General features: G+C 46.7%; 1 pseudogene across 1 annotated transcript; it reads left to right on the forward strand.

Moving 5' to 3' along the window:
- Nucleotides 1-10,246: 10,246 nt before the first annotated feature.
- Nucleotides 10,247-12,622, forward strand: LOC100997945 (annotated as a pseudogene). Its single transcript, XR_163803.5, has one exon. The product of XR_163803.5 is annotated as a protein DEK pseudogene (transcript).
- The last annotated feature ends 1,665 nt before the right edge of the window (nt 12,623-14,287 follow it).

Consider the following 14,287-nt stretch of genomic DNA (forward strand, 5'->3'; position numbering starts at 1 on the left):
TGGCAGCTTATGCCTGTAATCCCAGCATTTTGGGAGGCCAAGGTGGGGGAGGATTTCTTGAGCTCAGGAGTTCAAGATCCGCCTGGGCAGCACAGTGGGACCTCATCTGTACAAAAAAAAAAAAATTAGCCAGGTGCGGTGGTGCACACCTGTAGTCTCAGCTACTTGGGAGGCTGAGGTGGGAGGATCACTTGAGCCCAGGAGATGGAGGCTGCAGTGAGCCATGATCACAGCACTGCACTCCAACCTAGATGACAAAGTGAGACCCTTTCTTAAAAAAAAAAAAAAGTTTAATTGGTGAGTAGGAGATGAAGTTTTCAATCAAATTAGTCTGGAAGGCTTGGAGGTTAGGGTTTTTCAAGGATAGTTTGTTGGGCAGGGGGCTAGGGAATGGGGAATGTTGATTGGTTGGGGATGAAATCATAGGAGTGTGGGAATTGTTCCTTGTGCGTTCCTGGGTAGGGGTCACGGGACTCATTGAGTCATGGGTCATTGGTCTGGGTGGAGTCAGCCAGTTATCAGGAATGCAGAAGTCCAAAAAACATCTCAAGAGACCAGTCTTAGGTTCTACAGTAGTGATGTTATCTATAGGAGCAATCTGGGATGTTGCAAGACTTGTGACCACCAAAACAATGGCTGGTTATTGGTTAACTAAGCCTATGTCTTAGAGAATTCAGGCTCTCCTCTCAAAATATTAACCTTGTGGCCTTTCATTAGTTTTTCAAAGGCAGTTTAGTTTTGGGAAGGGCTATCAGCATCTTTTTTTTTTTTTTTTTTTTAAGATAGGGTCTAGCTTTGTTGCCCAGGCTGAAGTTCAGTGGCACAATCACTGCTCACTGTAGTCTCAACCTGCCATGCTCAAGCAATCCCCTACCTCAGTCTCCCAAAAAGCTGGGACTACAAGGGCATGCCACCACTCCCAGCTATTATATTTTCTTTTTCTTTTTTTTTTTTTTTTTTTTTTTTTTTTAGAGAGAGACAGGATTTCCCTGTGTTGCTCAGGCTGCTCTCAAACTCCTGGGCTCAAGTAATCCTCACACCTCAGCTTACCAAAGTGCTGGGATTAGAGGCATGAGCCACCATGCCTGATCAAGCATCTTTGTTTTAAGATTAAACTATAAACTAAATTTCTCCCAAAGTTAGCTTGGCTTATGATCAGGAGTGATCAAGGACAGCTTGGAAGTTAGAAGCAAGATGGAGGCAACTCTATCAGATTTCTCTCACTATTATCATTTTGCAAAGGTGCTTTCAATGATGGCTAGCTCAATGAGAGGTGTGCAGCAAGCACAAAGGTCCTGAGGAAGGAACGAGGGAAGCAGGTTGGGAAATGAGGTCAGAGAGAGGGTGGCAGCCCAGAGTATGCAGGCCTTCTAGGCCACAGTCAGAACTTTGGATTTTACTCTGAGTACACTGCGAAGCAGAGCAGCATAATCCAACCTGTTTTTAAGAGAATTCCTCCAGCCGCTGTGCTGAGGAAGGATGGTAAGGGGTGACCAGATGGGAGACTGCCACAATACTGCACACAACAGGTAACAGTGTTCCGGACCAGGATGGGGACTGTGGAGGCTGTAAGAAATGGACGGTTTTGGCATATTTTGAAGGTCAAGCCACCAGGAACATGTACAGTGTGAACAAAGGGAAGCATCAAGGGTGCCTGGAAAATAGTTTGCCTACACTCCCAGAAGGGTAGACTTGCCATTAACTGAGATGAGAAAGACCAGGAAGAGGAGGTGTGGATGGGGAAGAGTCCGGAGCTTGCTTTGGACATGTGAAATGGGAGATGCTTCCTGGGCAACTGATTGGAGATGCCAAATAGGCAGTTGGATAGATAGATGTGAATTTCAGGGCAGAGATCTGGGCTAGACTGTTCTATGCAGACCTAACCCCTCAAAAGTTCAAGGAAGCTGAGAGGCTGAAGAAAGAGGCTGACATAAGCAGTTTCTCAGAAAGAAACATTTAACAGGAGCCTTATGAGCAGAAGCCATGTCTGTGTCTCGGGGGACAGTGAGATAAGATGGTGGATCCCTGTGCCATCACCCCCAGACCCAGGGCTTGTATGCCATAGGGAAGTAATGTGTAGGACAATTAAAGCCAAACCCCGCTTCCCCACCAGGGAAAGGCAAGAATGCTATGTGGACCTGCCTAAGGACAGGACCTATGGCCAAGCTCGATTTGACCTAAGGGTAGGATTTATGGTATTAGTAGATAAGGTGGAAATCTTAGAGGCGTTCCCAGAACAGAGGTTCATCAGAAGTCAACATGGCAGATTAGCACTCAAGATGGAGATGCTTTGGCCTCCACATGAACATATAAAGGCTTTGAGGGCAAAAATGAATAATAACCCCATTAAACTGGAGGGTACCTGTAACTCCTCTACTGATTATTGCTGGGCTCAGACAGTTGTTTTGGAAGTTGACAATGAATCCTTCTGACAACCCTGTAGGATTCCCTTCTTGGTCTTCAGACAACCCAGTAGACTCCCTTTAGTAAGGAAACATTTCCAACATTTATGTGGCTCTCAAATTCTCAGGGCATAGGGCTGGGCTTTCACTCGTGTCCAGGTCTCTCCTTTGCTCATCCCCATAGGCCTCTTCTCCCCAGGCTTGCCTCTTGGTAGCTGTCTCTTGGGTGATTGACGGCTCTGAGAGGTGTCTGTGAATCGCCCCTTTCTGTCCTTCCACTGATACCATTGGAGAATCAGCGCCCCTTTGGCTTCAGGCACTGGCTGTTGACATTAAAGCCAAGGATGCTGGGGGAGGCGAGTTGAGCAGACACTGTCCTTGTGCAATATGGGCCCCAATGCACAGATCCGGTTACAATCTGGGATGCTCTGGCAGGGGTGGATTAGCCTCCCCTTCTGCTAGGTCCCTGGGAGGGAGGCTGAGGGGAAACCCACCGCCCCACAAATGAAATCCAGAGCATCTCCTGTGAAGGAGTGTTGTGTGGAGCTGAGCCCTTTTGGAGGTGCAGCCCCAGGCCGGTGGGGTGACACCACCAGCCCCGTGTGGACTGGACTAGGGGAGACCTCTGCAGGCCACCCTCCTAGCATCCGAAAGCAACATGTCTTTTCCAGCGGGTCGCCTGGACATGTTCTGAGGCATACTGGAAAAGGACCCAGATCTGCAACTTCTCTGATACTTGGAACTGCTGAATTTTCATGTTTTATGTGAGATGTTCTCATCCAAGAAGTCCCGAGTTTCCTAATAGGAACATGGTGTGTCTGCCTGAAACATTTGGCCCTTGGAAACGCTCCACATCTCCAGCCAATAAACCGTGATCTAAAACAGCCTGGGCTGCTCACGGCTGCTTCCAGCAAGATGGAAAACAAGCAGTCGGATGACGGTGTCTGAGAAATGACGGTACCAAATATGTGCTGTGGAAACATCGCCCCCAAACGCCACAGAGACTGAGTCCTGCCATGCTGCTTTCCTTGACCTTTATATTGTAAACTGATTTATTAAAAGTCTATCTGGAGGGCTTTGGTTCTCCCTAAACCAATTTGACCCCATGCCTCCTGGCAGTTTTTGTCTTTATGAAAGTGTAAAATCCTTTCCTCTTTTGCTAAAAGTGTTTTAGGGTCCATGTATATTCTTTGCTTCAGGAGTACTCAAGTTAATCCCAGCACTTTAGGAGGCCAAGGTAGGAGCATTGCTTGAGCCCAGGAGTTCAAGACCAGCCTGGGCAATACAGTAAGATTTGGTCTTTATTTTTAAAAATAAATTAATTAATTAATTAAAATTTTAATTTCAAAATAAAAAATAAAATATAATAAAATTGGGTTTGGTAAAGAAACTCCATCTTGCTCACCCTCTTAAGATATATGGGGACAGGATGGTATAGTGGGACAAGGTGGGAGGTGGGAGGTAGGAGGTAGGGTCTCACGTTGGTTGTGGGGCCCTGAGCAAATTTCTAACATCTCTGCAGCTCTATTTCCTCACTTGTAAGACCTGGGAGTGCAAATTCAAATGCCCCATGTAAGGGGTCTTGTGATTCCCTGAGTGGCAAGTCCCACACCGGACACTCACACAGCCTCCCCATCTCTGGTTCTCTGGCACAGATTACAGCTACGGACTTTCTAGTCCTAATGGTCTATGTTCCAGACCCAGGATGGGAGGAACACCAGAAGCCAAGGCCTCCAAACACCTTCCAACACTCAGGCCCCGCACCCACTCCCTCCTGCCTCTGCCTCCAGGTGACGCCTGGCTCTGAGGGAAATGGGAGATTTTATCATCTCTCTGAGACTCCTCAAGAGAAAATTCTTGCAATGCAAATGGACTTGGGGGAAGATGTGCCTTCATGGGAGGAAGCTCCATTCCATCAACACAGCTTCCATCCACAGAGCAAGCACAGGGGGCTGTGAGGGGGGTGCAGGCCAGGTTGGCCAGCAAAGAGAAATGACTACAGTGAAAAATGCCAGTGAGAGGGCCTCATTCACGGAAGACCTATTCATAAGGGCCCCCTGTGCAGCAGGCCCTGAGGATCCCAAAGTGGACAGAACAGACAGGAGTCCATCCGTGGAGCTTACGTTGTTGTGGAAGAGAGTGGGGCAGAGAACAAATACACAGAGAAACTCTGCATCAGATGGTGGTAAGGAGGGAAAATAAAGCAGGCAAGTGGAGGAGATGACAGGGAGGATTTCAACAGGAGGCTGAACTGGAGTCAAAGATAAAAGGAAGGGGGAACCGCTGAGCACCTCTCCCTGCTTTGACCCGACGGTTGGGACAGCTGGGATGAAAATGGGGGTCTGTGTGGGGTGATGTGGACCCTCATTCTGGGACCACTGACCTTTCTTACAGTCTGTGAAAGAGTCACCATAGAGCTGAGACCACCAGGGATGCCAGCTTACAGCCACATGCCACTCGGACCCAAGACTGGGCCTGGTCAGCATGTGGCAAAGTTGAATTTGAGCTCCTTCCACTGTGGACTGCCTGGGTTTCCCAGGCTGAGCACTCCGGCTTGCCTCGCACCGGACACTTCAGGCACCTACATTACTTGTAAGTTTTTGAGTTCTAACTCATGATGATGTTACAATAAGAAGTGGGAACCCCAGCCAGTCACTGTTTGCAGTGGTCCCCAATTGACTTTCTGTGGTGCAGCTGTGTGAGAATCACCCAGGAAATGGGCTAAAAGTAGAGTCAAAGCATCCCCAGAGCCTGGCTCATTCTAGCCTGGAGTAGAGATCCAGTGAATGACAGCAGCCATGCTCCAATTTGTCCACACCTCTCCGTATTCATGGCCCTGGGTCCCATCCCACGTTACTCTGGGCTTGTCCAAATGACAGGCTTTGACCTCCTGCAATAAACCCACAGACCTGTGAGCTAAATAAACGGCGGGTGTTTTAAGCTATTAAGTGTTTTCTTCTAGTTGTATATATTTAAGGTATACAACATAATGTTTTGACGTACATCTACACAGTGAAATGATTCCCACAGTCAAGCAAATTAACAGATCTATCTCTTCACATCCTTTTCTTTGGTGGAGGAGGTGGGTGGTAAGAGCATCTAAAATCTACTTTCTTGGCAAATTAAGTCATCCAGTTTTGAAAGAGTTTGTTATGCAGGAAAAGCTAACTGATGTATGACCAAGGTTTGATCATTTCTCTAAGCGCTCCAGGCACATGTGCTGATGCAGTCTGGTCTGGGACCCCATGCGGTGTTTACCTCCATCACCACCACCTCCCACTACCTTTCGTCCAGTGTCACTATGTGAACATGGCTGTGGCCTTGCTGAGGGAGTGGGACGTGGAGAAGGAGGCCTCCAGGGGGGCCTTCCACCTGAGACCCACTCCCTCTCAGTTCCCACAGAGAATGGGGTCTGCCTGGCAATGTTGGACCCCACCCCAGAATCTGATGGAAAAGTTTGTCATTTTCCAGGTTAATTCTAGAGACAGGTGATATTGGGGAACAGTCATGATAAATAACCACAGCCTAGTTCCACGTTGGATGTGGACAAATAGAAGATATAGAAATGGGACACACGGGTTTTCTGTCTCTTGGAAACCTGGGCCTGAGGGAGGATGAGTTGGACAGGACAGAGATACAACATTCCAGGGCCTTGAAGGAGAAGGTTGACCCTGGGCCCTCCCAAGCCAACAGCAGAGAGGAGCACGTGGGAGGGAGAGGGAGGCCTGGCAGAAGAGTGATGGTGACCCAGTGGGAAAAACATTGCTCTCACTTTTCACAACTGGAAATGAAACTCATCCAAAAATCCCAGGAAGAAACATGCCTTTTCAGCAACAGTCAAAATCATTCTCCTAGACAATGACCTGGTGTTGGAATAAGGATGTGGGGTTTTTGAATTCAGGGAAGAGACAAAGCGGGCCTCCTAAGGGCATTGCCCAGTCCTGCCCTTAGGCCAGATCCATCTCAGCGCCAGGCAGCTGAGGACACTTGAGGAGAGGGCTGCCTCAGTTTCCTTTGGTGTTTTTCCCCAAGGTTCAGCCCTTGCTCTGGTCACAGAGCTCTTCTTACTAGCCACAAGACTCTAGCTAAAAATTGGCCTTTTCTCCTAGACTAAACGTTGCATGACAATCCCATAAGTCATCCACTTACCCACCAAAAAAAAAAAAAAAAAAAGTTATTCGTCTGAGAAAATACAGCCCAGAAAATGGGCTACCTAAGTCAAATTATTTTAGAAACTGTCTTTGATCTGCAGGAGAGGGAGTGTGGAGGAACAACCACAGCTCTACCCGTGGAGTCCACAGAGGGGGCTGCTAGGCCAAGCTCTGTGACCTTGCAGAAGGCGTTTTCTGGCTGTGAAATGAGGGCCAAGCTCAATGAGAGCTGGAGTCCTGTCCACTTCTGCCCTCACATAGTGCAAGGATCCTGCTCAGAGTTCACCCTGGCATGACCAGCCTGGGTTTGGGAAAGGCTGTGCATTCACAGTACCAGGCAAGGAAGAGGTAAGTATCCCACATGCAGCTGGTTTTAGAGAAGAGGTCCAAGAGAAACTGAGTCCTTGGGCGAAAGTTCTCCTCATCTGTACAGTGGGGATGCCTCCAGGACCTAGCTAGGAGGGTAATGGAGACGGAATGAGAGAATGTATGTGAACATTAGAGCACCGTGCCTGGCGGGAGAAAGCCTTCTGTGGTCAGCTGATGTTAAGATGGCCGCTGCGGCTCTTTACCGGGGGCTCACGTGCGGTGGGCATTCCCACCTGGGATACAGGTTACTGATGGTGGCCTCAGGGCCTTCAAGTGAGCAGCTGGTCCCCTCTCCTCTCTGACCCTCCCAAACTGGATTTTAGTTCTGTTCAACCAGTAGTTCCAAAGGATCTTCTACGCAGCAGGCCCGGGGGACAGGGGTATGCAGAGGAGCCAGGTAGGGTCTCTCTGCATAAGTGACTCAGTCCAGGGGGAGTCCTGGCAGCCGCTGCCTGCAGAAGCAGCCACATGCAGAGCCATGAGGCGGAGGTGCGTTAGCAGCCTGCTCAAGCACGCTCACAGCCTCACGACAACGTGTGGCTGCTCCAAACCAGCCTTCAGGTCTGATAATCCAGGGATGAGTGTTTACATTGAAGCTTGTAGCAGCTTAGCCCTCAGGCCTGATGAATCCAGTGCACACTAGCCCAGCCTCCCACTGCCAGCACCCCCATCTCTGTCTGAGGGTCTCCTCCGGTGCTAAAGTCACTTTAGAGGGAGAATAAGTCAATGTCCTTGGAGACCAGCTCTCAAACAGTGGCTGATGGGACGTGGTGGGTAAATGTCCCAGCTCCCTCACTCCTCAGGTGGGGCAATCCTGATATATTCCACCCCGGCTTCCTGAGCTCCCAGCAGGACAGAGCCCCAGCTACCCACACTAGTCACTCATCCCATAACGCACCTCAGCGGCCTTCCCTTTCCTGGTCACTGCCTCACTCTCCCACCATTTCCTTCACCTCCCAAATAAGCCACTTGACCTGCAGTCCTTGTCACAGCATCTGCTTCATGGAAAACCCAGCCTAATAAAAGCTTTTGCTTTTTTCCTCGCTGGCTCCACTTGGACCCTGGAACCCTTCTATTGGTATCATCTCCCACTTCCAGGGCCTGGCTCCTGCACTCCACATCCCCAAGCCCCAGATACATCCTGCTGTGAATTAAACTCGCCTGATATGCAGCATCTCACCTGCCTGACTGTTGGAGCTTCCGTTTCCAAGCCACTCCCGGGTTTGCCACACTCTCTGGGCCAGTGCTGTGGAGGCCAGGTACACCTCAGGGTGGGCTTCTAGAACCAGCTTAGGACTCTTCATGCCCAGTGTTAAGCCTTTGGCCCATCCCAGCACCATGAAACCCCTGCCTGCCCCTCCTGATCCTCAGCCAGCAGCCCCGGAGTGAGTCCTGGGCACCCTGGCACAGTTCACTGCTGCCATCTGGAACTCCAGCCACCAGGAATTTTACTCCAAGGCCTGGTCCCCACCCCCGCAGCTCCTGCCTGCCTGCCTCTCCTCACTGCACCTTCACTGTGCCACTGGCTTGAAGAGGACTCTTGCTTTTCTGACCCTTGAACTCTGGGAATCTGCTCTTTGAGTCTTGTGTCTTTGGCCATTTCAGAGCCAGCTCAGCTCTGTTCGTCCTGGTCCAGGTTGTGAGGACAGCAACGCAGCAGCTATTTCTGATCTGGTGGAGGACTTAGATAAGTGCATGGGCAATTACAACCCACTCTGATCAGTTCTCTGATGAGGAGAGTGCAGGGTGCTGCAGGAGCATGGGAGGAGCAGCTAGAGAGTGACGTCAAACCCCTGACTAAGGTCAGCCAGGAAGAGTGGGAGGGAGAAGCCAGCTCCTGGCTCAGGGAGCAGTGCGCACAAAGGCCAGAGGGAGATAAAACACTCTCCGGTGAACCCCATGTTACTGCTATGGGAATAAACACAGGAGCCTGACAATATTTAATGACACATTCTCCTCTCCACTGAAGCTATAATTTAAATACTTAAACTTGGGGATGGTTAGTTCACTGGTGAGCTTTGTTTGCTCACGGAATCCTACCTTTGAGTTCTTCCCTCTGTGTCACCCCATCTCTACAGGGGATAAACATCATTATCCACAGAACCATTTAGAAGATGTCAGCCAAGGTGCACACAGCTTAGTTTAGCCCTCCATGTGTGGGTTGCAGCAAACTCGAGCTCCAGGGGATCATGGGATTTCATTGCTGAGTTGTTTGCTCTAGGTAAAAGGCAGAGTGCTTGAGTCAACAGATGACAAAACCAGCAGTGGGAAACCTCCACCTGATTGCCAGCCCTGCCAGCTAACCCCTGTGTAGTCATCACTGCAAAGACAGATGGCATGTGTAGAGAGATTCGAAAAAGAAGGCCAGGGGCCTCACCTGGTCCACCATCTCTGACAGTTCCAGCTCATCTTTTCATGGGACTGCCTCACAGAGCCGTGGCATAAGCCCCATTCCGTAGGTGTGGGGCCTGGAACGACTCAGGTGCATCCTGGGTCTTGAAGAATTTCAGTCAGTTGTGTCTCTTCTTTGTTGTCATGTCTTCTCTGATCTCTGTTGAATGAATGGGGCTGGGGTAGAAGTAGGGAGTGTGTTTGTTGGAGGGAAATACAAAGAGGGCTGTCCTAATCTGGAGAGGTGGGCAACAAAAAGCAAGCAGGGTGGTGGGAGAGGACAGTGGTAGCACTGGACTCATCCACATTGGGTGGAATTGACAGAATTTAAGTGGGCACTGAGATTTGCAAGAGTATTTTCTTTTGTTTCCTTTTTTGTTTGTTTGTTTTTTTGAGACAGAGTCTTGAACTGTTGCCAGGCTGGAGTGCAGTGGCATGATCTCGGCTCACTGCAACCTCCACCCTCCGGGGTCAAGCGATTCTCCTTCCTTAGCCTCCCAAGTAGCTGGGATTACAAGTGCGTGCCACCACACCCAGCTAATTTTTGTATTTTTAGTACAGATGGGGTTTCACCATGTTGGCAAGGATGGTCTAGATCTCCTGACCTCGTGATCCACCTGCCTCCGCCTCCCAAAGTGCTGGGATTACAGGCGTGAGCCACCAGGCCCGGCTTTGCAAAAGTATTTTCTATGCAAGTTTGACATTTGTGAAAAGGGAAAGTTTCTGTATTCCCTCCCCGCCCCCCAACACACACACAGGTGATTCACTCTTTACCTCTTCCTGTAATCCCTCCCACTCACTGCAAACTCCCTTCCATGTACCAGAGGAACTTACAGAGTCCCCAGGGCAGGCACCTCCTAAAGGGTACCTTCAAAGTTGTTGGAGAAAGAAATTGTAGAGATGCCTTATGCAGAAATGGTAAAAAGTAGAGCGAGCGTCACGCCAGACAGCGGCCCGCGCGCCTTCTCCTCGGCGTCGGCCGCCGCCGCCTCCCAGAACCTCCTCGTGCCCTCGCGTGCCAGGCCCGAGGCGGCCGGGATCCGCGGTTCACAGCATGTCCGCCTCGGCCCCTGCTGCGGAGGGAGAGGGAACCCCCGCCCAGCCCGCATCCGAGAAAGAACCCGAAATGCCTGGTCCCAGAGAGGAGAGGGAGGAGGAAGAAGACGAGGACGACGACGAGGAGGAAGAGGAGGAAAAAGAAAAGAGTCTTATCGTGGAAGGCAAGAGGGAAAAGAAGAAAGTAGAGAGGCTGACAATGCAAGTCTCTTCCTTACAGAGAGAGCCATTTACAATTGCACAAGGAAAGGGGCAGAAACTTTGTGAAATTGAGAGGATACATTTTTTTCTAAGTAAGAAGAAAACCGATGAACTTAGAAATCTACACAAACTGCTTTACAACAGGCCAGGCACTGTGTCCTCATTAAAGAAGAACGTGGGTCAGTTCAGTGGCTTTCCGTTTGAAAAAGGAAGTGTCCAGTATAAAAAGAAGGAAGAAATGTTGAAAAAATTTAGAAATGCCATGTTAAAGAGCATCTGTGAGGTTCTTGATTTGGAGAGATCAGGTGTAAATAGTGAACTAGTGAAGAGGATCTTGAATTTCTTAATGCATCCAAAGCCTTCTGGCAAACCATTGCCAAAATCTTAAACAACTTCTAGCAAAGGCAGTAAAAAGGAACGGAACAGTTCTGGAATGGCAAGGAAGGCTAAGCTAACCAAATGTCCTGAAATTCTGTCAGATGAATCTAGTAGTGATGAAGATGAAAAGAAAAACAAGGAAGAGTCTTCAGATGATGACGATAAAGAAAGTGAAGAGGAGCCACCAAAAAAGACAGCCAAAAGAGAAAAACCTAAACAGAAAGCTACTTCTAAAAGTAAAAAATCTGTGAAAAGTGCCAATGTTAAGAAGGCAGATAGCAGCACCACCAAGAAGAATCAAAACAGTTCCAAAAAAGAAAGTGAGTCTGAGGATAGTTCAGATGATGAACCTTTAATTAAAAAGTTGAAGAAACCCCCTACAGATGAAGAATTAAAGGAAACAATAAAGAAATTACTGGCCAGTGCTAACTTGGAAGCCAAGTCACAATGAAACAGATTTGCAAAAAGGTCTATGAAAATTATCCTACTTATGATTTAACTGAAAGGAAAGATTTCATAAAAACAACTGTAAAAGAGCTAATTTCTTGAGATAGAGGACAGAGAAGATGACTCGTTCCCATAGATTCAAAGATCTGATTTATACCATTATACCAGCAAAGAGAATGTATTTCCTTTTCTAAATCCTTGTTAAGCAACATTAGAACTTACTGCTGACCTTTTTATCTTGAGTGTTATGTGAATTTGAGTTTGCTATTTTAAATTGCATTTCTATGCCATTTTTAGTTTAAAATCTTGCATGGCATTAACTGTTCCTTGCTTTTATAGTTGTATTTTGTACATTTTGGGTTTCTTTATATAAGGTCATAGATTCTTGAACTGTCGTGGTTTTTAGTGCGCTTAATATTAGCTTGCTTAAGGCATACTTTTAATCAAGTAGAACAGAAACTATTATGACTGGGATTTATACACACAGAGATTGAGTATTTAGTATATGAAATATTTTGAATACACATCTCTGTCAGTGTGAAAATTCAGCAGCAGTGTGTCCATCATATTAAAAATATACAAGCTACAGTTGTCCAGATGACTGAATTGGAACTTTTCTCCTGCATGTGTATATATGTCATTGTTAGCATGACAAAAGTGACAGATGTTATTTTTGTATTTTTAAAAAACAATTTGTTGTATATAAAGTTTTTTTATTTCTTTTGTGCAGACCACTTTTTAAACTCACATAGGTAGGTATCTTTACAGTTGTAGACTATGGAATGTCAGTGTTCAGCCAGACAGTATGATGGAGCATGGAAAGTCAATTCAGTGATGGAACACTGAAGGAACAGACAGTTATCCTGCTTTGCTCGAAAGTGTCATCAATTTGTAATTTTAGTATTAACTCTGTAAAAGTGTCTGTAGGTACGTTTTATATTAAGGACAGACCAAAAATCAACATATCAAAGCTTCAAAAACTTTGGGAAAGGGTGGGATTAAGTACAAGCACATTTGGCTTATAGTAAATGAACCGATTTTTATTAACTGCTTTTGCCCATATAAAATACTGATATTTACCGGAAACCTAGCCACCTTCATGATTACGATTAAAGTACCAGATTATAATGCCAGAATATAATGTGCAAGTAATCGTGGATATCTCTGACAAAGTGTGTCTCAAAAATAATATACTTTTACATTAAAGAAATTTAATGTTTCTCTGGAGTTGGGGCTCTGGCTTTTAAAGTTTGTCTAATCAGTGTTGATTCTAGATGATCAACATAACAGACCACTCCTGAATGAGACTAATTTTGTCTTTCAATTTACTGTCTTAAATCAGTTTATTAAATCTGAATTTTAAAACATGCTGCTTATGACAGAATGACACATTTGATGTACCAATTAAGTGTTGAAAAATATCTTTGCATCATAGAACAGAAATATTTATGTTGAATGTTAACAGGTATTTTCACAGGTTTGACTTGTTTGATAGTTAGACACTAGGGAAAGGTAAATAGAAGTGAACAAAATAAGCAACTAAATGAGATCTAATAATTGGCCTTCGATTTTAAATATTTACTTTGTTCTTATAAACCTTGTCAATAAAATTAATGTAAATCAAAAAAAAAAAAAAGAAATGGTAAAAAGTAGACTGGATGTCAGTGGTCACGGTGAATCTGAATGCAGTGCTATTGGAAGGACAGGAAATGGCCTAGGGCAAGGGTTTTACAAACAACTGTTTTTACCTGAGCCTTTTTAAAACTGTCATTTATTCCATTAATCCTACTTCCTCTAGTTATCTCAGGGAACAAGGTGGGTGGGGTATTTCCACCCTATCAGCCTTGCCTATATCCCATTCCGACCCCATCTTTGGAAAAAGGCTGAACCCTCTGACAGTCCCTGATTTCATATTTTCAAAACGGCCTGTTTTTGTGGCTCTGCCTTCCACTGTGCCTCCAAATGCCTCACAGCGTTTTGTCCTTGAGCCCACTGGAGGGACCCCGCCCAACACACACTTCACACTCCTTGTAAGAGAGTGTCATAGGGTGCTATAGGGTGAGGAAGATGGGCCTTTGGGTTTAGCACCGAGACAGAGCACCAGTGTTGTGTGTCCACTCACCAAAGAAGGTGCACCACACCTGCAGAGAGGGCAGAGAGGCAGGGGGCACCTTGGGGTGAGAAATGAGGCCAGTCTCAGGCCTTGCTGCCTCTGACAGCAAAGGGCAACAGCAGCCTTCTAGGAAATGGGACACTGTTTTCCCCGGGCTGGCCACAGCCAGTGTGTGTGCCAACAACCTCACTTCTCACACTGCTCAAAAACCCTCTGTGTGTGTTTCAACACATGCACTGACCTATCTGTTAATAAGTAAGTTCACATTAGAACTAGAAGACCATGGAGGACACGGGTCAGTAAACTACAGTGCATTAGCCAAATCCATCCAGTTGCTGCTTTTTCGCAGCCAGCAAACTAAGGATGATTTTCACATTTTTATTTTAGTTTAGTTTTTATAATTTTTTTTTCTTTTATTGAGATGGGCATCTCACTATGTCACCCAGGCTGGTCTCGTACTCCTGGGTTCAAGCAATCCTCCCAACTCAGCTTCCTAAAGTGCTGGGATTATAGGCATGAGCCACCACACCCAGCTTATCTTCACATTTCACATTTTTTAATAGTTACATTTTAAATATTCTCTTTACATAATTTCCTCCATTTTAACTCTTGTCCAGCAAGGCCTGGGATATTTACTTTTTGGCTCTTTAAGAAAACATTTATCAACCCACAGTTACAATCCATATTCACCATCCATGGCCCACATTCACAAGACAACATTCACAGTCCATAGCTGGGACTCTCAACTGAGCCAAAGTAACCAAAGAAGAAGATGTGAA

This window comes from Papio anubis, chromosome 16 (assembly GCF_008728515.1).
Source record: "Papio anubis isolate 15944 chromosome 16, Panubis1.0, whole genome shotgun sequence".
Classification (NCBI taxonomy): Eukaryota; Metazoa; Chordata; class Mammalia; order Primates; family Cercopithecidae; genus Papio; species Papio anubis.